This window comes from Ammospiza caudacuta, chromosome 12 (genome assembly GCF_027887145.1).
Source record: "Ammospiza caudacuta isolate bAmmCau1 chromosome 12, bAmmCau1.pri, whole genome shotgun sequence".
NCBI lineage: Eukaryota > Metazoa > Chordata > Aves > Passeriformes > Passerellidae > Ammospiza > Ammospiza caudacuta.
The window spans coordinates 19,039,735-19,063,396 of record NC_080604.1 but is presented as its reverse complement, the minus strand read 5'-3'; positions in this window follow the sequence as shown (position 1 = coordinate 19,063,396).

The following is a 23,662-nucleotide window of genomic DNA, read 5'->3' as shown; positions in this document are numbered from 1 at the left end:
GACATCTTCTGACTGCACTTTGAACTGAGTAATAAAACTGTGCAGAGGGATTGATTTTTGGTGCCTTGAGGCACCTCTTGCAGGAGAGGTGTGGGATGTAAATTCTTCTGTTGGGTCAGGCTTGGCAGCCAGGCAGGGAGGGAGTGTGGGGCTGCTGCCCTGGCCCTGCTCCCACATCTGCAGGGTGATCCTGTGCCCAGGGCAGTTGTTTGTCATGGTCTGGGCAGGGGAGTCACCAGCAGCTTCTTCTCCCCCAGCCGTGCTCATGTAGGGCTGCTCCATGTGCAGAGGTGGGTGCTGCAGATGGGCACCCTGCACTTGGCACTGTTTGATGAGCTGGAGGTCATTTAGATTAATTTTTTAAACGAGATGGGCAGGAAAGGGTCCCCTGGAGGAAGCAGATCTGGGCTGTGGCTCCCTAAAAGCAGCAGGCTCAGCAGCAGAGCCTGGTGCTGCCCCTTGCCCAGCTCATGCCCACATCTGTCCCGATTTGGCAGCCTGGGGAGGCACAGGCTGGGCAGGGAGGGCAGCTGGCAGTGCCCTCCTGCTGGGCACCTGCAGGCTGGGATCCATGCATAGCACACGGGCAGTGATGGTGTTAAAATAAAAACAAATTGTGTGGCACTGGCAAAGGTGATTTATGGCAATAAGCAGCTTCCAGAGATATGAGATGTGTCTGACAGTGCCTTGGTGTAATAAGCTGTGAGGGGAAGACGCAGGGGGGAACACGTGGCAGAGTTATGCAGGGATCAGCAACCCCTTCAAAATTCATTAACAGCAAAGATTCTGTCTTGATGTTTTAATTATCTGCTAGACACAATGCCCTGGACAACCAGTGGCTTATTGTCTCTCCTGGGCTCTCAAGCAGGAATGATTCCCTCTCTCTCTCCCAGCTTAAGAAGGGCTGGAGCAGTGCTGGAAAAAGGCAGCGTGCGGGCTGGGGAGATGGGGAAGGACCTGGGTGTGTTCCCAGCATCACAGTGCAACTTCTGCTGCAGCCCCATGGAATATCTGGCACCCAGCACACTCCCAGGACAGGGAGGTGTGTGTGCCATGGCCGTGACACAGAGATGTGTTTGTGAATGTAAAAGAGTTATTTAGCAAACTGCCAGAACTGGAGGCTAAGTGATGGTAAATGGAGCAGCTGTTGGCTTCTATTTTCCTCCAGCAGCTTATCAGAGATCATCTCTTCAATCAAAGGCACTTAAAAAATCTTTGACAATCAATTCATATTCTCCTCTGTGCTGGGGAGAGAAGAAATACTAATAAAAGACCTCCCATGATTGCCTCTGTAATTTCCTTTGTACAAGATAAGTTTAGGTCCCAGTTCATAAAGTACAACACGTAGGACATTAAGTTGTTGTTTTATTCAGAAAAATGCTGCCAGCCCCTAAAGAATTCAATTTTGTGATTCATAAAACCTTTATTCCACATCTCTATGTCACGCTCTTTGAATACATAATCCCAGACAGACTTGACTGGTAAAAAGATAGCCCTATTTTTAGCTTGGAAAAACATCTATACAACAGCAAGGAAAACTTTCCTAGCAGAGCAAGGAAAAATATAAGATCCTGAAACGTTAGGTAACAGCCAAACACTCATTAAAACTGATGGCTTTATGGAAGCTACCTGGAGCCAGGGAAAAGCCCGTTCATAAATACTTGAACGGCTCTTTGTTGTGTCCTTATCCCTTGTTATCCATGTCCTTGAAGTGTCTCCTGCAGGAAACACGGTGCACGTTGGGATCCCGTGGGGATGTGTGAGGCTGGGGCTCCCAGTGCCAGGAGGATCTGCCTGGGGCAGGAGATGAGAGGGGAGGATCTGCTCTGCTGCTCTCTGGGACAGCCGGGCAGCTTCTGCCCCAGCATTGAAGGGAGCACCACCCGAGGGGCTTCAGGGCTAAGATGTGACTCTGCTGCTTCATTTGAACCTTTGCACCCCAGTGAAACAGGTTTGCAGACCATGTGCTGCTCGGGGAGCTCAGCTTTCCTCCTGAAGAATGGGCTGGGGTCTGTGGTTTTATTGCCTTTTCCTTCTGGTTAAGGTCTGCACAAGAGGCTGGCTGCCCCAGAGCGCTGGAATTGGGATGCTTAGGATGCTTCAGGAAGCAGCTCCACTCCACTGGAGAAACGAGCCTAATAGGAAAATGCAAATTCGCCAGAGAGCAGGTATCAAGAGGAGATATTCTCCCTGTCCAGGTGTTTGTGCTCAGAATACAGGCATTTGGATGTGCCAGCTTGGATTTTGCTCTTTCTCCTAATTGTAAGTAATGGGAAAGCAGATGTTTAGGGCAATACTCAACGAGGCACTGAGGTATCTAATGGCCACTGAAGGGTTTGTGAGCCCCAAGCACACATACTCCACTCCCTTCCTCCAAAACCTCAAATCCCAAAGTGTTGGGGTTTTATTTCACACGATGTTCTTTCATCAATTTGAGATCAAACTAATGAGCAGATGGCAAAACTGCACCTGCAACACCTCTGCCAAAGCCTCCCCTGGACCCAACTCCCAAACCTCCCCAGCTCCTCCTGGCAGATTTGGGGTTTGTGATTTGAATTTTCCACAGGGCAGCTTTGGGCAGACAGCTACAAAGGTGCCCAGCATTCCCACCCCGACCAGGACCCCCCCGTAAATCCCCAGGATCCCCCTTGTGCCTCTGTTTCTGCCAGCCCTGCTGGGAACAGAGCTGTTTGTGTCTCCTGATTGATGGCAGGCATAAAACGCTGCCGCTGAGAGGAGCGTGGTTTATTGCTCTGTAATTCATCCCCGGGGGGAGGCGGCTGCCCTGGCCCCGGCCCTGGTACCCGCCTGTGCTGATGGATGGCTCCAAGGCCACCATGGTCCCCAGCTGTGGGACAGGGCTGGCACAGGGGGGACAAACCCCTGGCACTGCAGGGAGGGTCTGGTTCAGGTGCTGGAGCTCTCTGCCAGGGGGTGTGTATACACATTTTTATATATTTATGTGTACACATACATCTAGGTATGGCAGGGTCGAAGATCTCCAAATTAGCTGGAAATCAGCCCCGGGCCATGCAGAGAGCAGCAGCCTGTGGGCATCCGCAGCTGTCTCAGGGCAACAGGTAGCAGAGGCAGCGCGGTGGAGGAGCATCCCATCGGCTCACGGCTGACCTTTATCTGCCCGAGGAGGAGAGTGATAACTCACCGGCAGCGCTGCCACCTCCGGCTTAATTGGTCTCATCTCCCGAGTGAAGATAAAGGTCGCCTCGGAGCTGAGTTCAGCCAATATGTTCTCCATATGGACAAGAAATGTTGCTTTTGTGTTAGCCATGTCCTGAAGTAAGGCTTATTATTTTTTTTTTTTTCCACGGGGTTTAAAACTTCGGTGTAGCTAAGCACCAGTCATTAAAAGTAGCTCCAGCTATGACAAGAACTTATGGTATTTATAGGCAGTTAAAAGAAATCGCTGCTTCCCATTTAATGCTGCAGTTCAGTAAATCACTTAAGTGCACGTTCAGATTGCAGCGTGTGATGAATCCTCCCCACGCCGGGCACGGCTGCACCTTCCCGTGCTCTCCGAGGGACTTAAGTGCGCTCTTAAGGAGGGAAAAGCGATATTTAGGGCTTTACTCAGAGCTGGGCTGAATCGAGGCCGTTTTATTAGGAGAAAAGGTAGCGATATGACATCAAAGCTGGTGTTATTTACACAGAGAGACAGTCCTGATGACGAGACAATTGTGGGGAGTGATCAAAGAGGGTTTGGAAGGCATTGTTGGTGGCACATGGCAGAGGACTCCTCGCCTCCTGCTTATCTGCTGCCGCTGCTCCCGAGCCAATATTGACACGGGCTCCCGGCTGAAGGGCACCGCGTGTTTAAGTAGGGCTGTTTAACATAACAAACACGCTAATCATTGTATCAACACTCCTGCCCGGGAGATCTTGCATATCTGAGGAGGGCTGCAGCCCCCTGGGGCTGGCTTTGTGGCAGTGAAGGGGCTGGATGGGCAGGGGGAGCATCCTCTCCTGCCCCGGCTCTGGCACAGGTGGGACCAGACACGCCCGCAGGTCTCCATCTCTGCCCCGCTGCTCCAGCGAGCCCTGGGTGAGCAGGGCAGGGGCATCGAGGGTAACAATCCAATATCCAATCCAGGCTTTTGGGTTCCTGATGCTGAGCACCGTGTCTCTGCCCTCAGAGAGGCATCGCTGCTCAGAGCTGGCGCCAGCAGGAGGAACTGGAGGGTCCTGGGATGCTCTGGGCTGATGCCAGCAGGAGGAACTGGAGGGTCCTGGGATGCTCAGAGTTGGTGGCAGCAGGAGGGAAAGGAGGGTCCTGGGATGGTCCTGCCCCGTGCAACAAGCTGTGGGACATCTCCCACACTCTGCTGCCGCTGGGCACAGCTGAAACCTGGGCTAAAAAGGCGAAGTCTGAATTCTAAAGCCAGTCCTGGAGCAAGGAGGCAGGGACAGGGTGAGGCATGAGTTGACATGGAAAGGGGCGTCCCTGGAGCCCAGGCTGGCAGAGACATTGCCTGGGGAGCCCCAGCTGCATGGGCCTGCTGGGGCAGAGGGTGGGAAGGGGTGGGAGAAGGCAGGGAGGGAATCCAGCCACTCTGTGCTGAGGAGTTCCCTTCTACGTCTCAGGGTGTAGGTCTAGGGATGGCAAAGCATTTCTGAAGGCTGTGTTGTGAGCCTGCCTGCTCTGACTTTCTCAATCCTTTGCAGAAGGGTTCATCAAAAAAAAAAAAAAAAAAGGAACATTTCCTCTTTTGGATTTTCCCCTGCCTTTTAAAGGATTTTCTCCCTTTTCTTGGAGTGCTGGCTTTCTTCAGAATATAAATGCCTGAATAATCTCAGCTGATCTTTCTTCACTCTCCTCTTGGGACTGAGGTGTGGAAGATAAAATTCCTCCCCCTCCTTCCTGGAGCCACAGTTTATCCGAAGCCATCCTGTTGTTCCCTGAGGAAATGCTGTCCAGGGGAGCTCAGCAGTGATGCCCCGGGCAGGTGCCAGCCTGGGGAGGTGGGAGCAGGGCAGAAAACTGCAGGGATGGCCCCGGCCCAGCCTGGGCTTGGCGGGGTTGAGGTGAAATTCGATTGCTTCCTTTGCAGATGGCAGAAAGGCTCTGACCCAAGGGCTCTGTGACATCTCCGGTTCCTGAATTTGCTTCCCTTCGGATTCTCAATGCCAAATTAAAAAAAAAAAAAAAAAAAAAAAAAAAGGAAAAGAAAAACAAAAGACAGAAGTAGGAAGATCCCAAGATGTTTTGGTCTCGCAGCACTGTGAGCTCAGAACCATTTGTGAGGGAGATGGCAAGGGCAGCACCACAGGGGTGGTGGGGCAGACCTGCCTGCGAGGAGAAGCCTGCATCCAGGACCACTCCTCCCTCAGATATCTGTGAAGGCTTTGAGCCCTTGAAATCCATTATTAAAAACTCTCTTTGACTTCAGCAGGAGCCGGATTTCATCTTTAGTCCGAGTTTTGAGCAGAGAAGGGATTTCATCTTGGGGAAGCTGGGCTGGATTAATCTTTTGTGTATGGGCTTCAAACATCTTTCACATTCACTTTAGCTTTACCTGTGTTGAACCAGGAAATAAATAATGGATATGGGAAGTAGGGTAATGCATTGTGGCACTGAAACCCTGGAGATGGCTGAATAATAAATAAAAGCCTTTTATCAGTGGCTTATGTCCTTGCTGGCTGAGTATCAAGCTGGGCAGCGAGAAGAGCAGTGCAAGGGTGAAGGGAGAGGAGAGGAAAAGGCAGCAGGAGCACAGCAGCTCTGGGGGAAGCCCCTGGGACAAACCAGGAGCAGCAGCAGGCTGCCAGTGCACTGTGAGGATGGGGTTCTGTGCCACAAAGCCCTCTGAGGGGGCTGTGACTGTTCACAGACAGGATTTGGGGAGTTTTGCTCACTGCCTGGCTGGGAGCTCCCACTGAGCTCTGCCTATGGAACACCAGCACCTCCAGAATTCAGAGGGGAATCCAATTCAGAGGGACTAGCTTAGAGGAGAGTGTTAACTCCTGACCTCCATCAAGCCTGGAGTCACGAATGGCAGGAAATGCTGGGAGGGACCGTGGGCAAGGGGAGGGCTGAGGGGGGAGCCTGAGGCTGAACCCCAGGAGGAGAACGTGGGTAAGGACCCTGAACCAGGACCCTTTTCCAAGGAAGCAGAAGCCAGCCATGCTGCTGGGAGCTGTGTGTGCATCCCAAGAGCCATCAGCTGCTCCACACAGAGATGCCTTGGAGCTGGAAGGAGGCGTTGGCAGCTACAGGCGAGGATTGCTTCTCTCTCTGCACATCTGTCTCCAAACCCTGCAACTGCATTGTTGCTATTTGCAGCAAAAACCCCTGTTTTCTATTTAATGTTTGTCTCTGAGGAGTGATCCCAGGGGGGCTAGCAGGTTTCTGGGGCCTCTTTGCCCTGTGTGTGCTCCTGGAGGGTTTGGGACATCTGAGAGAGGGAGCAGCTGGGGGAGGAGGCACAGGGGGATGAAACCACTTCCCTTCAGAGAGAAACACGTGGGGGAGTTTGTCTCTGTGGGACCTGCTGAATCCCAGCTAATTCCTGCGAGTCTCCGTGGCCGCTGGAGTTAATCGATGCCATTTGTTTGCCTCGGGGGCAGAGGGTATCGATCCCTTTGTCTCCCTCCCTCCTTGCGTGATGCCAGGTGTCTGAAACACGTCCAAGTTGTGCCGGTGCCAGGCCGAGTGGCAGCTGAATTATCACCTGGGTCACTCGGTTGCTGTTGGAAATGCACAATAAGCTCCCGGCCATGAAAGAGAAAGAAGAGAAAGCCAAACAAAACCCCCAGCAGCTGCAAGCCCTGTGTGCTGGCTGGAGAAAAGCGTGGTCAGAACAATGGCCTGACCCGTGTGCTGGGCCTGCTGGAGAGGGTGTCCCCATCCCCTTGGGGCAGGGACCCCCTCCACGGGGGCTGTGGGCAGGGGCTGGCTCCATGTGGGTGCTGCAGCCCTGGCTGGTGGCTCTGGCTCCCCAGCTGCCCCTTGGCATGGCTTTCCCTGCTCAGCAAGCGGCGGTGGCTGCGGCACAGCTCTCCCCATCCTCCCCCTCCTTCTCCTCCTCCTTCTCCTCCTCCTCCTCCTCCCTGCAGCTCTGCTCTCATCCATAAACAGCTTAATGCAATTCCCTCCAGCCTGGCTCTGCAACAGGTACCAGCTCTAATGAGGAGAACTGGAGGGGCTGCGTGCTGGCTCGTGAGCCGACTGAGCCTCCCCATTGCCGGGCTGCTGGAGGGGGTCCCTGCCACGGCACGGGGCTGGAACTGGGGGGTTTTAAATGTCCCTTCCAGTCCAAAGCATTCTGTGAGTCTGCTGGCTCCCAGCATGACAGCTTCCCTGGCAGGGTTTGTGCAGTGAAGGGGTCCATGGGCCACCTTTCTACCAGTGGGATTCCACCCTGTCCAGCCAGAAAGGGGAGCAGGATGAGGCTCCATGGGCTGGCCCCATGAGCGTGAGTGCTGTCTGTGATGTGTGTGGCCAGCTGTGCACATCAGTACATCTCTGTATATGTGCTCTGTACTGTGCATGTGCTGAGGGCACAGAGAGCAGCAGCCTGCCCCCCTGGGCTGTTGGATCCAGCCTGGTGAATTTTCCTCTGACAATCAGGACTTTGCCAACTGCTTAAAACTATAGAGTGGGTGCTAGAAATGATCTAAGATTGGCTTAATTATTGCTCCTTCATTCCTTTTGCTGTGGTCATTGAGGCTGAGCATGGACCAAGCTTTTTGGGGCAATTTGGAGAAGCAGAAAAGAACTGTACACAAGACAGCAACAGTGACATACCAGCTGGAGATAGAGGCTTGGTGCAAGGTGATTAGCATTAATTCCTCAATAAGCTAACGAGAGACAATGTTGCCAGTGCCTTTTCAATGCTAGCAGAGTTGGTAAGAGCCAGGTCTGGTGGCTCCTCTGGTGCCAGCCAAGCCTGAGTGACCAGAAGGGCTCAGCCCACAGCTGGAGTCTCACTCCTGTTTGAGCACAGGGATGATCTGGCAGCATCCCAAAGCACCCAGCCTTTGGCACCTCTCAAACTGGCTGAGGCACCCACAAGAGTGCTCAGAAACCCATCCCTCGAGCAGCCCTGATCCAGTGGGAGTTGCCTGTGCAGCTCCAGGAGTAGCAAAGCGTGTTATTCCAGCAGAGCAGAAACCATCAGGAGTGCCCCTGCTAGGGCTGCAGAGGCAGGTTTAGTGCCTCTTTTGATGCACAGCAGAAGCATTAATAGGAAGCAAGGAGCATTTATCAAACACCTGAAGCATTCGCCTCTGTGTGGCTGATGGGAGCCAGCTGCAAGTGTTTGTATGTGTGCCCTTGCTGGGGAGCAGAGAGGGGTTTCTTCTGCTGCAAGGAAATGGTGTCAAAATGTGAATGAGCGTGTTTGGGCTGGGGCTGCTGGGCCATGGATCTGTGATCTGTGACCCTTGGGCTGGGCAGTGTGATGGGACATTGCAGTGAGTCAGTGCTGAATAAATGGCCAAAGAAAGCTCAGCACAGGCTGGTTCTGCAGCTCTCCTCAGGTGTTACACCAGGCTGACTCCGTCACCCCAGGCAGCCAGGGGAAATCCCAAGCCAGGGATGAATTTTCACCGCAGCAGCTGGAATGCTTGCACTCACATTCCTTGATGGCTCCTTTTCATTTTCCTGTGGGAAATTGTAGCAAATGCCTTCCCCCTGTGCCATGTGCCACCGGGGAGCTCCCAGATTCCCTGTGCAGCTGGGAACGTCTCTTAGCAGTGCCAGGCATCTCACCCCCTCAGCCTGGCCCTCGGGTACCCGTGCTGTGGGACACAGGAGCTGTAGGGCCCTGGGGAGCTGCAGGGCTCTCGGAAGAAGCATCTTGCAGATGTCATGTCACCAGCCTGGTCTGCACTGCCAGCTGCTGTGTCCCCAGGCACCTCCCCTGTTAGAGGATGTGGGGGATGAGTGCAACAGGGGCAGCAGCACCCACGAGTGCTGGGGGTGGTCACCACATTTGTGCTCCTGCTGCTCAGCCGAGCATCGAGTTCCACAGCTGCTCTCTAGGCAGGGCTTAGAATCCTGTGCACACATTATTGCCATTCACCAAAAGGTATTTTGACAGGGCTCTGTGATACACTAATTAGAAACAGTCACTTAAAATCCACATCTGAAATGCATTGTGGAATTGAGGTTCAAGGAGTGCAGGTTTGCTACAGACACCAGATTCCTAAAGAACAATTTCCCACACCTAAATAATGATGTTTTCCATCATGTTACATCCATTAGCTATAACCTGGCAGTTGCATCCATCATAATATGGTATTTCAGAGAAATAAATGAGTGTATTTTTCTCTGTGAGAACCAAGGCAAAAATATCTCGTTGCTGAAATATCAAGCAGGTTTATACAGTGAGACCAAGTGCAGATTTCTGCTCTAATACATTGATTCAGCCATTAACACACAGCATAGACTACTCTGCTTTCTCCTAATCCTGTAACTTCAAAACGAACATTTTGGTAGCTACTTCTTATTAAGGTTGCTTTTAAACCATGCAAGCAGCTTTGCAGCAATGTTATTAAACAATATCATGACTCTGCCAGCACCAGCCTGTATTTGTGGCTGTTCCCAGTAGCTGAAGCCCTTTTTAGTCTCCTTGTCTTGGGAGGGTGTTGGCTTTCCCTTCGCTTTTTAAAAGCATTTAAACCGAATTTCCCAAGTTCTTTCCCACCATACGTGTGCGCCAGCAGGTGCCTGATTTTCTATTTCCAGCCTGGGGACTGGGGTGGTGGAGGAAGAGTGACACAGTTGCACACACATATGCTGTGCCTGCTTTGCCCGCGCTGTTGATGGGAAGAGCATTGGCACTGCCGTCGTGCCCCGGCAGCGTCACTTGCGCTTTGCGTTGGAGCGGGACGCGCTGCTCCGCTGGCATGAGCCAAGGAGGAGGAGCAGAGCAGCGCTGTGCCCTGCCCCAGCAGCACCCCTCGCGTGTGCTCTCCCTGGGGCCTGTCCTCCTGCATTTTTCCAGCTGGAAAGCGGGAATGAGGGCAGTCCTTCATGGGAGGGATTGACAGGCAGCTGGCAGTGCTGGCAGCACAGGGAGCGCCTGGTAAAAGCTGCACCTTGCCAGGATGAGGGGCTTCCCAACACCTCTGCGGTTGGTGGGATTTGAAGGGTGTTCAGCACTCCTTGGAAGGTGGAGAGGGATCATCTGGGCTTGATTTAAACCTGGCCCAGGCTGTAGTTTAACAGCATCCGTGAGACTGCTGATGTGAAACTGCTCCTCATCTGGGAGGAGGAAGAGGAGGAAGAGGAGGAAGCAGCAGCTGCCAGATGGGCACTGCCTGTCCTCTACAACTCCTGGGCCCTTTGAGGCATGGTGCATCATCTGCTGGGGTTTTTGTAACTGCAATTGAGTTGTGGGTGAGGTGAACAACACTGAATGGGAATGAGCAATCAAATGTAGCACTCCTTCCATGCTCCAGCCCCAGAATTTGCCAGCTGGGAATCCTTTCCCTGAACAATAATGGGGGAAAAGTGCCTTGGGGATTGTAGTGGGGTGTCACTCTATCTTGCTCTGGGACTGACACTGAAGAAATGTATTGAAACAAGTGTGTTGAGAGATGGAGAACCCTGGGATGATTGATAAACAAACCACATACAAACAGCACAGACTTGGGAAAATGCGCCAGTTAAAGATTTCCAGTGATATAATCACAGGATATTTAAAAAGCTTGATTCTCAGTAGGCCTAATAAAAGGGCAGCTCCTGAACCTCAGCTACAAAGTGAGACCACATGCTGGAACAACACGAGCACTAATCTCAGGCTTTAATAGACTACAAGAGCTAAAAAATGCTCCTGGGACAAGGGCAGCAGATACCTCATGGAGTGAGTGAGCAGCAGAGAGAAACAGGCTCTGGAATCAGCACCTCCCTCTCTTCCACCGGGTGCTGATACAGGAGATGGGGAAAGACCAGTGGGATCTTCTCTTCCAACAGTGCAGCCCCCATTGATTGCTAAAGCAATAAAATCGGCCTTTAGTCAAGCCCTGCAAAGTTGCATAAAGCATATTTGATGGATTGCACCTATCAAAACTTTTAGCGAGAGGAACAGTTACAATTAACAGGCTGCGAACAGGATCTTCTCTGCAATTTTTTCCTTGACATCATCAGTAATTACCTGCACTAAGCGTGCTGCTGCTGCTTGGAGGGGGCTTGTCAATCAAGAGGAAGCTCAGACCCAGAAGATCATAAATTTGCTGTCGTAAACTTTGCTGCCAGACTGAGGGAGAAGCACTGACAGAAGGGTATGAAGCATCTGCAGGGCTTTACATTTTTCCCTGTGCCCTTGTGATTGAGGATGAGGAGGGAAGTTACTCCAGGGCTGTGCCACACACACCGGCTGAAAATGCCAGTTCTTCCATCTCTCCAGAAGAGCCATCCCACAATTACCTTCTGCGAGCCTGGCAGTTCCCTCCGCTGGAGAGATACAAGGTTATTAAGCAAATATGATTAATGAATAAAAGAACCTCTGGCATGCTGGAACGAGGCCTGTTGGGCTCCAGGAGGATTCATCAGCTTGTGCTTTGGGAACTGCGTCAGATTTCTGCAGTAATATGATTAACACGCTGTGTAATGGGCTAAATCCATCCCCAGCGTCCCTCCAGTTAAGCCTCTGTGTGGACACCTGGGATGAATTTGGCCCTTTTACAGTGGATGCACTCGACGGAGCTGGAAGAAAGAAGGGTACCGAGTTACTACTGCAGCTGGGAAGGGGGATGGCAGAAAGGATGGAGAGGAGGGATGGGTCTGGAAGGGATCGAGACCAGCACAGGAAGGCTGTGGGCTGGAGCAGATGTGTGAGGAGGGAGCCCTGCTCTATGCCTGCCATCCCCATGGACAGCTGCACCTTCCGGCCACAGCCGTGTCCCCGCTGTCCCTGCCTCGTGGCGCTGCCGTGCCCGGCCCCAGCAGGCGCGGAGCTGCCAGACCTCACCGGCGGCAGGAAGAGAAGGATGGGGAGCGCTGCCTCCCTTATCTGCCGGGCCAGATTGCGAGCAGCTGCGGGCAGATAACGAGCGATGGGGATCGGCTGCAGGGAGGCGTTCGCTTCCCCGGCACAGCGAGCCCGCTCTCCCTTTTCCCAGCGCCCTCTGGCACAGCCAGGCTGCCTGCTGGGCAGGGAACCTTCTGTGCCGCAGGGGTAAAAGCTGGAGGGTGAGCGATGTAAGAGCTGGAACCTGAGTGAGCCATCTCAGTGCTGCTTTATCTCACTCTGCCGGGGTTGCTGCCGCTTCCTCTCCGCCCCAGGCCAGGATGGGTGTCCCCAGCACGCTCGCCAGGCTTGGCCACAGGTTTTGCTCCACTACTGGAATGCTCTTTCATAGGTAGGCTCTGTCTTGCTCTCATATCCTGCACTGCATTAATTGCAATATGATATTTCTTACTTGTTCCAAGGTACCTTCCATTTTGGGTAAGTTCCATGTTTTTGAGCTGTTTTAATAATTTCCAGCGAGTACCTTTGTTTTCCATCCTTGGATGGTTTCATCTGTGTGTTCACTGTGGTCTCTTACAGTTCACTTTAGTCTTGTAATTCCTGAGCAAGGAATGGAGCCTTTAGAGGAACTGCCTAGAAAGGGATTAATCGCAGCCAGACCTCGTTAAAATCCCGTTGCCACACCAATTCCCCACACTTACAGAACCTGACCACAGTGTGAAAATTGATATTTATGCTGAGGAGTGTCAATGCACTGCCTGTGCACCGGTCCCTGATTTACTGTCCTCTGGGGTGTGAGCTCTGGGGATGCTGGTGAGATGTGCTGGTTCATTTCCAAGCCCCCCAAAAGTTAAATAACTGCCCACCTGGGCCCTTCAGCACCAAATAACTGCCCACCTGGGCCCTTCAGCACCAAATGTGATCAGCACATTAATGCTGCTGGATTCTGTGGATGATCAGCCTCCAGCTTTATTGCCTGATTTCTTACAGCCTGGTTCCTGCAACTTGTTGAACTACTGTTGCAGCAGAACAGCCAGATTTTGTGATAGGGACTGAAAATCTGCTTTAAATTAATTTCTATCAGCCTGTGGTCTCCCTGTGTCCTGCTGGATAAGGGGGGACAGCCTTGGCACATTGGTGGCAGATTTCCAAGGAGACCCAACCCATTGGGGAAAGTTTTTCCAGAGGGGACATGACCCTCCAGGATTCCTGAAGACCTGTATTTTCCCTGGACACAACATCCCATGGCTGGCTGAAGAGTGCTCCTTCCCCAAGGTCTGCAATGGCTTTCAGGGTTTGTTGAAACTGATAAAAATCTCTCTTAGCTACCAGGATTATGACACAACAAAATAGAAATTTTTGTGATTTTTCTCTACAGTGGAAAAACTCTGCAAAATAAGTGTCTGTTGGCTTTGGAAGTCCCTCTCTCCAATACTCTTACCAGATGGCCGGCGGCTCGCAGGGATGTGGCTGCTCTGTGCTTGCAACCCTTTAGCTCCCGTGGAGACCTGGCTGTTCTGTCAGGAAACAGCAAGTTCTGCCTGAGATCGGGGCTGGGGCTTCTGTGGCTTTTTGGGGTGCAGGAGGAGAGTGTGGGAACCCCACACAGCACACCTGGCAGGGCACAGCCTGCCCCATGAGATACCCATGCAGCTTTTCCCTGTGGCCTGGAAGGGCATCCTGCCCAAAAGGATGCCGAGGCACTGAGTTGTCATGATCCTGGTGTGACCAATAATGGATCTGTTAACACAGTGTCTGCAAGTAGGAAAGACAGGCTTATTTCTGTACCTCCCAGGAGACAGGCTGAAGCTATTATAAAGTTATTAAGCTATTATTATACACAGGTATTAAGGCTGAATGAAGAAGTCAAGTGATAGGAGGTCACACAAAAGAGAAACCTCGGAGGTGTGCAGCAGAGTCAGGGAGAGAGCTGGGGAGGCATTTGTGGTGGGAAGGGGCTGGTGCATCTGTGGGATCAGAGGAGATAAACTGTAAGTCACCTCTGAGCTCTTGACAAGGTGTGTAAACCATTTTCTTCTGCCATATGGCTGATTTGTGAGGATTCCTGCAGGGAGCTGAGCCAAAGAGCCCTTGTGCCGAGGACATCCTAGTCCTAAATGCTGTTGTGCTCTGCAGCATGAGCAGGGACCAGCCAAGCTCCAAAACCCCAGGGAAAGCCCACCTGGGACTGCATTTGTTATGGGCCTCTGCAAGGATTAGGTGTGCAAAGCTCGTGGTTTTGGTGTGAGCAAGTGTAAAAAGCCTGTAAGGCCTGAATTCAAGCCAGCTGGAGGAGGGAAGCTCAGTGAGAAAGGAGGGTGCCTCAAAACCCAGCGTGGGTAGTGTCCTGGATCCACTCAGAGCTAAGAAGCTCTAAACACAGTGGGATACAGCAGCTGGATCTTTTTCCAGCAATCTGAGCATCCACCACAGGGAGCAGAGCCAGGGCTGTGACAAACAAGTGCAAAATGTTAGTCAGAAAGGACAAATGGAATGTGAAAAACCACCAGAAAGTCCCAAAGTGGGTCAAATTCCTTGATGCATCTAACAATAGATGTAGGGCGGGAAGGACAGGGTGGATTCAGTTGTGTGCCCTCCTGTGCCTCCCAAAATTCAGGCTGTACTGTGGGCCTGAGTCTGTGGTGGTGAAATTCAAAGCAGGTGGCTGAAATTGTGGAAGCTCTGCCTCCTCCACCCGGGCCTGCCTGGCATAATATTATCTTCACGCCTGAGCGGGGAGGACTTGGCTTATTAAACTTGCAAACCTGCCTTGTGCTCACCCTCGGGTATCCAGGACTGCCTGGTCTCTGGGGCAGGATGCTCTAATGCTCCTTTTACGCCACATCTACCGCAACAAGGCCTCCTTAATTGGCTTGTGGTTCCCACCAGCACTGCCAGCACGGAGCCAGCCATGCAGGAAAAGCTGCCAGCCACAGCTCCCGCTCGCTGTTGGTGCATCATTAGCTCACATGTTGTCTCTCTCCCCAAAGACAAACACACTGGGTAGCCAAAGAGATCTGTGGGGAGGATGCACACCAAGATCCAAGCACAAGAAGTAGGGGGAGCACAGGTAGTTCTCATTCCCATGCCTCATTTGGTTTCTCTGCTCTGCCAAATCCCAGATTTTCAGTAGCACGGGGGAAACTTGCAGTGAAACATCCTTTTTTTCCCTCTCCTTTTTTAAAAAGGACATCCTCCCCCTTTCTTGGTTTTAATCACTTTAAAACAACCCTAGAGGAGCAAGACTTGGGTAAATAAATGTGGGAACCAGGGGAGTTCTTGAACTGTTAAAGAAATCAATATAAATCAGAGTAACCTTGCCCTGATGTCTTCCTTATCACCTCTGAAGCTCTACCTGCCTTTGTCTAACAACAATCTCAGTTAATTAGATAATTAATCTAATTATCTAATTAGGTGGAATAGCTAATAGCTATTCCACCTAATTAGGCCAGTGGCTGTATCTCAGCAGTGGTGGTTCTCTCTTTCTGGCTAACCCTCCACCTTCTGCCATGCCTTGAAACCAGGCTCTGACACAATTCACGGCTCTTTGTTTGCTTTAACCAAAACCACCTGGAAGCAGTTTTACATTTTTTACTCAGGCTTTCCTTGAATGAAAGCAAGGTGGCCAGTTGGAAAGTAGAAAAGGAAGCTCTCAGAAGATTAATTTTTTTAGCAATGAATGCAGGAAGCTCTTCATTGTTTTAATCCATTCTCCTGATGTAAGATTAATTTTAGCCCTGAACACAACAACCTGTTATGAATTGATCCTAGGGAAGTATATTGCTCTGAGGCTGGGGAAACAACACAAGTAGCTTTTCCCTCCCTTAATTTGGACAAGTTTAGCTAACTCATGGCTGCAGTCCTAACTCCAGTCTCTTCCCTGCGGAAATGTGGGTTGTGCTCCCACTGCAGCTTTCCCAATCTGTCCTCTGCGTGACAGCACGAGGGAGCTGGCAGGAATTAAAAGCAGCCCAAGGCCATTGGTCCCCTGGCAGCAGAGTCCCACTGCTCCTCTCTGCAGGGATGCTGTGCTTGGCAGCACCACCATGCTTGCTTTGGGTCACCTCTGCTCCTTCACAAGCTGTAGGTGCCCTCAGGGCTGCAAAGCTGCCATAAGGCACTCGTGGGGAATTTTCCCTTTAATGCCTGAACTGGATTTAAGGGTTTTTTGGTGCATTCCGAAACAAATCAACGTCTGTCCGCAAAACAGCCAGACTTGGCCCTGAGAAGAGATGGATGTGCTCATCCCTCACACCCAGAGCTCTGCTTCCCTGGGATCCCACCTTATGCACCAGGAAAAGCCATTCAACATCTGAGAGGTCAGGAACTGAGACTCTTCCAGCCCCAGGGATGTTTAATGGCTCACTCCATCCCTACCTGTCACAGCAGAGCACTGCTGGATCCCCTCTGGCACCCACAGCCTTAGTGGGTACAACTTGGAGCACCACTCTGTTGGGTCAGAGTCACAGAGACCAGGGGAGCCCTGGCTGCAGTCTGGATGAGGTAAAAGGGCCAGGTAGGTTCTGCAAGAGCATCTCTGCAGTGAACCCCTTCTCTCACCTGGAAATGCTTCCTTCCTGTAGAGCTCTCAGGTTAATCTGCTGCAATAGCATCCAGATCTGTGATCTGGTTCTGGGGAGTCACCTGTTCCTGCCTGACTGGAATGATGGGCAACTCACAAATCCACAGCTTTTCATTTTGTTTTATTCTGTGTTTGGTTGGATTTTTTTTCTATACGTATATGTAACTGAAACACCACAAAATGTCTCCTTGGGGTAGTTGGATTTTTCTTTTAAAAAAACAAGTTATGTATTTCATACATATATATTTTTGAGCTGCTTGGAGCAAAGTTGTCTCAGCATTCTCATTTTGAAACCCCCATATTGAGGTGTTTATTACAGAGTCGTGAAAATCCACATTTAGTTGAACTTGGCAAATGTTTTTTGGCTTGAAGCAAGTTTTCTTTTGAAGGAGTTTACTATTAAGTGTTTAAAGGTTTTTTTTTCCCTTTCTCTCTATTTTTCTTTTGAAAAAGCAACACCTTCCAGAACTGGGTTCAGAAGCAGAAGGCCAGCTCTGCAGCAAGTGTGAAATCTGTGAGTTGAGCACAGAGCTGCAGCCATTCATGCTTTTTTCTGACATCTGTTAAGAGAATGGGAGGAAGGGAAATCAGCTGTACTCCACGAGAAAAGAGGCTTTTTTGTTGTTGCTGTTTTGGTGAGTCCTGAGTAGCTGCACTCCCCCAGATGCTGCTGATGCCAGTGCCAGCTGCACAGAGCACAGCATCTCTGGCTGCCTGGAGCTGGTGCTTTCACACACCCCAGAGCAAGCCAGATCTGCTGTACCTGGGAGAAAACTGAGCGTGCAGCAGGCTTGTTGTTGTTGTGTGACTTAGATGTGTATTGAACAACAACATTCCTGACAGGGGCTGGGATCATGTTGTTACAGTTCCACTGGAGTAACACAGCTGCTGCTGCTCTGCTTTGTGCTGTGGCTCAATATCCATGACAGTCCATACTTGGCTTTTCACTCCCAATTTTCTCTTCTTTTTCAAGGTGTGCAGACCCATTGTTTCCAAAGTGGGGCTGTGCAGGTGGATAACCAGGTTTATGCAACCCCTGCCAGCAAACTGCTCATCCCACAGAGCCAGGAGCAGCAGTCACTGGTGGGAAATGGCTGCTGCTGTCCAGGGGAGCCCAGCCAAACTCCTGTGCCCCTTTTCAGCCTGCGAGCTGGGAGATGGGTGAGCATGAGGCTGGCCAGAGCAGACAGCCAGATCTCAGGCTGCACATCAGCAGGACCAGCCTTAGTGATCTTTTGTTTGCTTATGGAAGTGGACAAACATCTCCATAGAGAGCCAGGACCTCCCTGCTGCCTGAGCCGCCTCCTGAACTTGAACCCAAACGGGATGGCTTCTGAGATTCTGAAATACTGTAGACAGAGCTGATTGAGTTTTTTTTCCCACTTTTTCCCCACTTCCACTTTCTGGCAGCAGCTAGAAGCGTGAATACCAAAGTCTCCAGAGTGAGCCTGCTTTCTCTGGCTCTACCTTGCAAAGTCAGGAAGTTTGAGGAGGTCTGATAATCACCCTTACCTTGCGTATTTACCGGCTTAGTCTCCACCCGAGGGCGTTCCCAGTGCCCTACCTGAGCTGGCTTTGCTCACACCATCGTGCTGGCTGGCTGCCACTGCACTGCTCGCCGTGCTAGGATACACAGCATTGGTACTTTTGGTCCCATCCTCCCAGGCTTTTCCCATTTTTGCTCTCCCACTGGAAATGCTCCAACAAAATGGTGTTTGTGCTGTGGAGATAGCAATGGACTGCCACCACTTTGTATCACAGACAGGACAATTTCACTGCAGTATTTAAGGTGCCTGGCTGGAATACTTGTGGTTGGACAAGTGTGAATTTGACTTTACCTGTACTGGGGCTTTTCAGCCCCTTCCACAATGCATAATTCACTCAGGTGATTGAATTGCAATGTTGACTTCCCTCACTCATGTCATCCTAATATTTAAATACATTTTATAAGGAGTTATTTTTTGACACTGGTGCTCCCACATATCATTGCTATGCAGATGTTACACAGATCTAATGACAATTTTCCATTTGCTGGGTTTCACCAGTCTGTCCAGCAACTTTGTGTGTTTCCTTATCACAGGCTCCAGTGTCCTACAAACAGCATGGACCTAGGAGATCAAGGTGCTTCTTCCTGGTTGCCAGCATCTAGCCCAAAGGGGGAGGCAGATTTGGAAATGTTGCTTGTTTCTATGGATAATAATCAATAAGACCCATTAGGGAGACAAGTACATACATCACTAAACTTTGACCCCTGCTCTCCAGATCAGTCCCAAGATGCCTATTCATATGCTGGTGACATCCAGATTGTGCTGTTGCAAAAGCCTCTTTGCTTGGGAGGGGATTACAGATTTAAATTGCACAGCCTTTGCTATCTGTAGAGTACAGCATGCAGGATGCTTAGCTAGAGCCTCTAGTTTTTGTTGGCTTTCTTTACTACTCAGCTGAGTTTTATATTTAACGCTGTTGCATGCAGAGTGTTTTATGCCTCTCTACCTTTCAGGCTGTTTTTCACTCCAGTCTGTCTGGCATTTTAAGGGTTTACAGACCCTGGAGATTCCTGGCACTGGCTGCTGCTTGCATATTGCTCCTCATCTTTCAGATCCTTTTTCTCCTACGTTGCTCTTCGGCAGGCTGTTTCTGATAGAAAGTTTTTGGCTTGCTTTTTGAAGTTCCTGATAGTCGGCATTTGATCACTTGCTAATTCAGTTCTACAACTTTTTTCCAAAGAAACCATGAAAGACTATCTAAAAATAGATTAAAAAAAAAAAAAGAAAGAAAGAAAACTTTAAAAATACCCTTATTTTGCTGAATACAGGAAGTTTTAAGTTTTCTGGGAGGAAAAAACCCGCATACCAAATTTAGAAGCAAATCAGAGATCCCAGGATGTTTGAGAAATCCGTTTCTCGGCACAAAAGCTGGATGAAGAGTTTTCCTCTCCCTGTACGTCTTCTCTTCCCTTGAGAGAACATCCACTGAAATCTGCTGGCTGGGAACAAGCCAGATGAGATCCTTTGGTGTGGGTGGGTGAGAAGGGAGAGACAGGGCTCTGGTGACAGCATTGGGGTCTGACCTCAGCGGGATCACAGGGACTGAGCTGCTCTGCTGGGTGATTCCTTCTGTGAGTGATCAAGGTCCATCTTTACATTGAGTGCCTCTGCTCCTCCCACTGCAAAGCTGTTTCTGTTCCGTGTTCCTCTGAAGGTTAGAAACAGATGTCTAGTTTCCATCCCACATGTCCAGCATGGATCAGTTGTGCTCTTCATTCTTGTCTAAGAGCTCTTGCATTGCTGCAATGTGCTGCCTCCTTCCCCAGTGCATTTTACAGTGGTCATACCTACTCCTTTGTTTCCCCAGGCTGAGAAAAGTTGAGTTTTTAGAAACTCCTTTCATACAATAGGTTTTCCATTCCCCTGACCATCCTAGAAACTCTTCTCCATGCTTGTCCCTGCTTGAATGCATTTTTGTCTTCAGCTGGAGAATTCCAACAAGATCTTGCCTGTGCACTGTTCAGTGGTGTTAAATGCTTCCCTGTCTCTATTCATTGGTATTTCTGACACCCCTGCTTGGCATTGGCTTTTCCAGGAGCTGAGACACCATTGGCACTCAAACACCTGAGGCACCTCTTCTCCCTCCTGTGTGCCAGACCAATGAGCTTCTGCTCCAGGTGAGAAAGGCTGACTACAAGCAGCCAGCTGCCAAAGCCAGTAACAGAGTATTTCAGCCCATTTCCATTTTGCTCTCTCAAAGTTGCTGTATTTTTTCAGTGTGACATTCTCATCTTCTCATCTCCTTTTCCTAATGGAGTCACTAAAGGAAATATCAAGTAGTGCTCAATCCACAGGCAGTTTTATGAGGACCTCTAACAATTATCTCTCCAGCTTCTTCTTGCTTCATCCCTTGCCCACTTTGCTATGCTTGTGCTCCCAGCACAACTAAAAATATCCCATGTGACCTTGCATCCAACTCATTCCAGAAGTCTGGAAAAGGGAACACTGTGTGGTAACTTCTGCTTATCATTTCCCCAACCCCCCCAATTATCAGTAAAGTCTCTGAGTGTCCCTGTATTAAGCCAAAATGGTTGTTAATTCAGTGAGTTTTGCTGGAGCGTGCATACATCTCTGTGCTGCACCAGGGCCATCCATCAGCCTGCTCTGTGTTTATACAATCCCTAGCACAATGCTTTTCCCAAAAAGCTTATGAACTCAGCCTGGGCCATATATTCAAAGATGTTGTCAAAAGCTATGTGAGATTTCCAAGAGTAGTTTCCTCCTGACTTCTCTCTGGCATCAGCACCCAAACCCCATGGCAGTTAACGCTGCGCTTTGAAAGCAGGAGAGGGTGCAGTACGTTGGCCACCAGTGCCTCTGGGCAATGCTTGTTTTCTGGTTTGGTATTCTATTTTGTGGTGAAGACTTCCAGGCTCTGAGCACAGGCTCTTGCCTGCCTTGCCAAGGATGCTCTTATGTATGGCAAACATTATGCTGCTTTCAGTCTGCTGGACTTCACACAGCTTCTTTTTCTTCCACTCCTGGACAGTTTCTCCTCATGCTGGAAACCTGTGGAGGTTAAACACATTTAACCCTCTTCAGGAGGACACAGCAAAATGAATGCTGGTTGTCAAGGTGCTCTTGTGTAGCTGGTTCACCATTTCTACCCTCAATTGCTAATTTCCCTTTCTGCCCACTTCTACTAAAAGGTGCTAATTGTGTGGTGATACGCAACTTCCCTGCCCTGGAGAGCGGCAGCATCGCTTCTGATCCTTCTAGGTCTGGCAAAATTAATAGAGAGATCTGTGTCCTGAGCCTGATTCCAACTCCTATATAACAAATTCCTCATTAAATCCACAGCAAAGTCATTTACTAGTGGTTAGACTTTGGGCTGTTCAGGGCAGCAGTCACTTCTGAGAAGTTACTCATGTCTGATGCAAAATTAAAAAAATGTGTATTTACCACAGTGACCAAGGGGGCTGAGAAGCTCAAGTTAATATTTATATTTGGCATTGAACCCTATGCAAAAATAGTGACTTTGGCTGGGTGCAGCATCCCTGTTTATTTTTAAATCCTTTTTATACCGATGGTCCAGGTGCAGGGAATTACCCCTGTGCTCTTGGCACCCCACGTTTGGAGGTCTCACTGTGCTGAAGAAGCTGTTAACAGGGTGTTTATCTCAGGAGCACATCTGGGAGCATCTCTGGCCAGTTGCTCTGGGGAGGGAGATGGACTGCCACGCTGTGGGTTTGGGTGGTTTCCTGTTTTTACGGCTGAAGCAGGAGTAGCTGCAATGCCATTGGGGTGAGGGGATGCTGCAGAGGGGAATGAAGCTCCATCTGTTCCATCCCAACATCTCTGTTCAGATATGAAGGATGTACTGAAGTTTGCTCTGGACCTCCCAGCACAGGCTGCGGCTGCTAGGTTGGCCCAAGAGGTTTGTGGCCTGTTGTGAACCTGCCCTCCCCACTGCTGTATCTCCTGTGCCCTGGAAACACCTGCAGCAAGGTCTCCTTACAAGGATTTTGTCATTAAAAACCCACGTGGTGAGGGAAGGGTGGGAAGAAGTGGATTAACAGGATCCTCTCACAGATGAGAGTACTCTCAAACAACACATTTGGCATCAATGAGAAAGTGGCATCTTCTGTAGGCAAGGGTGGGAATTCCTTCAGGCGGATTTAGGACCTGCTGAACATCACTGTGAAGTTCAAACCATTTAGCTGGAATGAGTTAGAAAACTTGTGCCAAAACTAGAAAATTCATTCCTTACAGTTTTGAAATCCAGACTACTGGAGTTAAGGAGAAGTGTTAATTAACTTGCCCAAGGCTGCCTTGCGAGGACATGAGAGCCCAAACTCCATTAAAAATCCTCAAATGCTCAGAGGGGTGCACTACCTGTGCCACCTCGGTGAATTTTGAGGCTGGCAGGATAATTAACTGAGTGTGAAAGAAATACCCCCACCAAGGCTCTTGCCCTTTAGCTTGACTGTATTTTCAGCCCTGACTTCTGCCAGTGGTTCCTGTCTTGGTGTGTTGGTGTCTGGAGATGCCAACAGGGAAGTGCTGCTTGCAGGACACAGCACCCCAAAAGCTCTGTCTGGACCAGCCCACCAGTGGCCTTGGCACTCCTCTGGAACCCTCCATGAAGGAAGAGACCCCAAACTGTGGTTGAAGGGTGTTTAACAAACTGGGAATGATCACCTCCTGATGGATGCACGGGATTATATGAAGTCATGCTGTGCTTGGCTTGCCAAGTTTTTAACACGTGATGTTGAAAGGGTTATTTGTCAAGGAAGGAAGGTTTCCAGGGGAATTGATAACGAAAGATGTAGCAGGTTTTTGGAAAGAAAACAACTTTTGCTATGAAAACAGCAACCCTGAAACTTTTTTGAGGAGATAAACTGCTTCCTAAAAATGGGCCACAGCTCCCTGCTGTTTCCACAAAAACTAACTTTATGCCTGTGGTGGTTGTCACTCTGCTTAACACAACACTGTGGAGCTAAGGGAAACACCTGTGGCAGAAAATGGGAGCTGGACCATGCCTAAGTCAAAATTTCAGTTCTTTCTGCCTTTCTGTGCTTCTCAGATTCTGCACTGACCTTGTCCCCAAGAATGGTGCTGTTCTTGTCCCCACACTCTCCATTGTCACAAAGGTCTGGAAGTGATGGCACACCAGGTCTCTGCTTACCAGACCCCACAAGCACTGCTGAGTTCCTGTTCCCACACAGATTCCCAAAGCAAATGTTACAGCTATAATCTAAAAGAGCAAAAATGTTTGGAAAACAGCAGATGCAATGGGAAAATGACACTTCCTACATGTGATAATTGTGCAACCTTAACTCTGCCCTTGGAGTATGTCTGCATCTTGCTGTATTGTTCAGGAACTTGTGTGGTGAAGAAAAGAGCCAGTGGAAGTCTGTCTGGAAATGAAAGTGGTTGGTGGAGGTGACAGCAAGGGTTAAATTACCTGGGTGGGCATGGGGGGGGGGGGAGCTGGGTAGAGTAAATGGATTACAGGAAGCTCTTGAATATGGGAGGTGAATCTGTCAGCATGATTTGACTGTTAAAATGGGCATTGCTGGAGGGAAAAACCCTCTGTGGCTTGTGAGTCCAGATTCCTAAAGCTTTAATGCACAGGACATGGTTATGTTGCCTCTTGC